Below are 3,288 nucleotides of genomic sequence, written 5' to 3'. Positions count from 1 at the left end.
TTATGGCTGAAACATTTTCTCCTACATTTATTTTTTCATACCTTTTGAGTTTTTGCTTTCTTTTCAATGTACACAGCTCTTTCAAAAATTTAGCATAGCGAGACACTTGTTTTATTGCATCAAACAGTGGAATATTGACTTCACAGTCTCGAAAGGTCTCATATAAATCTGCATTACGTTCGTACTTCAGTTTTAAAGCTTCAGGAAAAAGAGGAACAGGTTTGTATTCGCTGAAAGAAGTATATTTACTTGTCACTACCTTTTCGGAAGGATTATTTTCTACTGCCGCTTTTTCTCTGTTTTTCGCTTGTTGTGTTAGTACAGGTGGTTCTTTAATTGGCATCTCCAACTCTTTTCCATTTCTCAATGTTATGGCACTAACATTCTCTTTTGGGTTTATCACAGTTTGTGATGGTAGTTTACTTGAATTTTGTGCTTCTAGCCTACTGATTGCAGTAGCCATCTGACTCATTTGATTTTCTAGATTTTGAATGTTGATTCTGGTTTCCTGTTGAAATTTCACAGTGTTAGTAGCCAAAGTTTTAACAATATCTTCAAGAGATATACCTGAATTAGAATTTTGAGTTGGTTGCTACTGTCTAGGAATATAGGGCTACTGATACGGCTGAAAATTATTCGAAAGCTGATTCGTATTTGTATTCCCATAACGAAAATTAGGATAATCTCTCCAACCTGAGTTGTAGGTATTCGAATAAGGATTATAATTATGATTTCGCTGCTGCTATCCTAAAAATCCCCCCACTGCATTAGCATGTTCAGAGCAGTCATCTTGAAGTGTTGGGCACATATCAGTTGGATGTCCTCCTATTGAATAGATTCTGCAAACTTTTGCCGCCTCTATTTTTCCTACAGCCATTTGACGTACAAGAGTAGTTAAATCATCAAGTCGTCTCTCAAGAGAAGATACATTTACCTCATTGACATGTCGAGACGAATGGTCTAATATATTCCCAAATTGTTGTGAATTCGACGCCATATTTGCAATTAAATTTTGGGCTGCTTCAGATGTTTTGTCAGCCAATGCTCCACCACTCGCTGCATCAATCATATTTCTCTCATTTGATAGAAGTCCTTCGTAGAAATATTGAATAAGCAGCTAGTCACTAATTTGGTGATGTGGACAGCTTGCACAGAGTTTTTTAAAGCACTCCTAATATTCGTATAAAGACTCTCCACTCTGCTGTCTAATGCCACAGATTTCTTTCCTTATGCTGGCTGTTTTTGATGTTGGAAAAAATTTTTGCAGAAATAGTCTGTTCATCTCATGCCAAGTGGTGATACTTCCAGCGGGTAGATAATACAACCAATCTTGCGCATCATCTTTCAAAGAAAACGGAAAAGCCCTCATCTTGATTTGTTCTTCGATTACTCCATTCAGTTTCATTCCGGTGCACACCACATGAAATTCTTTCAAATGTTTATGAGGATCTTCACCTGCGGAGCCACAAAAAATAGGTAAAAGATGGATTAGTCCAGATTTTAATTCAAAGGTAGTATTAACATCTAAATTTGGAAAAGTAATGCAATGTGGTTGTTGATTTAAATTTGGAGCAGCAAGCTCTCTTAAAGTCTGATTTCCAGCCATGTTTTCCTCTGTTTCGTGAACTACTTTGTGTGCGTGCAGTCTCCTTTTTGCTTCTTTTCTCAGCCCTTTTGTAGTCTTTTCAATTTCTGGATCAAACTGTAAACTAACTTGTTTCAAAGATCGCGTAATGAACATACAAATGAAAAAACTCCCCGGTAACGGCGCCAAAATTTGGTACGTGCTGTCGTTGACACCCAAATTAAATCCTAAATTCCTGCAACAAAAATGTAGTAAAGGAAAGTAGGGATCGTTCCTTCAAAGAGCTTTGATTAGTATGTCGTCACAAATAAATCGAAACAAATAAATAAAAAGGGGATTTTGAAGTGAATGCAAATTATAATGAAAAACACTAATTAAAAATTTAGTAAAATAATCTATAAGGAATAAATCGATTTAACAAACCTTGGTCTTCGGTCACATCCACCATTGGAACTACGATTGATTATCGAAACCAAAAATATCAAATTAATTATTCAAATATTCGTTGTGGTATTAAATTTACCTGTCATTCCTTATGATTAGTTAACCAAAAACATGTATTCCAATTAACACTTATTGATTAATAATTCAGATACGATCTCGAATTTAATTAAACAATAGCATTACGAATTAGAAAGACCAACGAAGCAAGACAACACAAACATACGACGTTGCATTTAATCTAGTTGATTATTTTCCTATGATTTAAAGTTTCTGACGCAGCAAACGATAAACCTAGTTGCCACTTCGATTAGGTGGATTGAACAATTATGGATTCAGCACCTAAACTAGCAATAGATTATATTAATTGATAAACTAATTGCGCACCTTAGAAATCAACCAACACAATCATGAAAAATAATTCAGAAAGATGCATTAAAGAACAAAAATAAATCTCACAATCATTGTAGTTCCATGGTTTTAGATCCTTTCAACCAAGATAAATTATTCAGCCACTGTAGACCATGCTTTTCTCTCTAATTCTCTAAGTACAATGGTTGATAATTCTCAAATAAAAATAAGAGTATATATATTGTCTTCCTACTAAAAATCTGGAAATTGAGAGTCAATCCTAATCTCCTAATCTAATCAAGCAAAGTGATGCATATCTTAACAAAAAGAAAGGAAACGATATGTATTTTTTATGTATATCCTTCCTCCAAAAATATCATTCCTTATCCATCTCAATTAATCCTCTTTCGCAGCTGGTAATTATCTCTTTTCATAGGAAGCAAATCTTGATATTTAGTGGACCCTTGTAACAGATCTAGACGTCCAGATTTTATTTCCGCATTCTGTTTTCGTCTTTCACATGCCCATGCCTAGTCAGCATCACGAAATTTCTAGTTTAATAGATCTGCTCTAGTTTTTCATCTTTTTGGCCCAACTTATTCCAAAAATGCTCAAAGCTTCCTAAATACAAAAAGATAAGTAATTCCATTAGATTGAATCAAATTTCCACACAACACAAGAGAATTATAAATCAAAATAGTAACAATTAATGGCCTTATCAATAGGATTTTAGGGATTCCACATCTCACTAGTAGACTTACAACTGGACACCAAACTAAAAAAATCACTAGAAATTGATGATATAAGTCATCTCATAAGCAATTTATCATATCCCTTCCACAATGAATACTAACTATTAGGTATGGTTACTTCATTCAAATCATCACTTGATTTAACAATCAAGAAAGGTT

The 3,288-nt window shown here is 34.1% G+C and overlaps 1 non-coding gene across 1 annotated transcript; it reads left to right on the top strand.

Annotated features, from left to right (window-relative positions):
- The first annotated feature begins 1,127 nt into the window (after window positions 1-1,127).
- Window positions 1,128-1,234, top strand: LOC123205729. The gene has a single exon (XR_006499891.1). It is a non-coding gene; the product is annotated as a small nucleolar RNA R71 (small nucleolar RNA).
- The last annotated feature ends 2,054 nt before the right edge of the window (window positions 1,235-3,288 follow it).

Source organism: Mangifera indica, unplaced genomic scaffold, assembly GCF_011075055.1.
Source record: "Mangifera indica cultivar Alphonso unplaced genomic scaffold, CATAS_Mindica_2.1 Un_0013, whole genome shotgun sequence".
NCBI classification, from domain to species: domain Eukaryota; kingdom Viridiplantae; phylum Streptophyta; class Magnoliopsida; order Sapindales; family Anacardiaceae; genus Mangifera; species Mangifera indica.
The sequence above is the reverse complement of the archived record's forward strand: the minus strand, read 5'-3'. Positions and strand labels throughout refer to the sequence as shown.